The following is a 475-nucleotide window of genomic DNA, read 5'->3' as shown; positions in this document are numbered from 1 at the left end:
CATGGAAGCAAGTTCTATTTCATACAAGATCTTCCTTATTTAAAACTTAGAACAAGATGGACCAAAGAAAGAACTCCACCACCTTTTACTCTTGTGGATGTCCATGCTTTCCTCCTTGTTTGTCTTCTTTGTGTCCTCTTGCATTCCCTCTCATCCATGCCAATCTTGCTTGCTTCCAATCCTCAAGTGCCTTTCTTACTGATTCATGACTCTCTTCCACCCTTTGTCTTTCTTCTCGTGCTAATTCATCCCTCATTTCTTCATACCTTGTGATTCCTGGATGCAATATAGGCAGTTGTCCTACCAAGTAACCGAGCCTGGCTTGAGTATTTATATGATGCCCAGTCTCGCTCATGTAAACTTCTTCTGCGAATGCTCTTTGCTCGTCCAATAGTTCTGCCTGTTCTATTTGTCTTCGATGCATCTCATGTATATGTGAACCTTGATGTGCTTGGATGTTGATTAGCCTCTGGAT

The sequence above is a fragment of the Arachis ipaensis genome, chromosome B04 (assembly GCF_000816755.2).
Source record: "Arachis ipaensis cultivar K30076 chromosome B04, Araip1.1, whole genome shotgun sequence".
Lineage (NCBI taxonomy): Eukaryota > Viridiplantae > Streptophyta > Magnoliopsida > Fabales > Fabaceae > Arachis > Arachis ipaensis.
The sequence above is the reverse complement of the archived record's forward strand: the minus strand, read 5'-3'. Positions refer to the sequence as shown.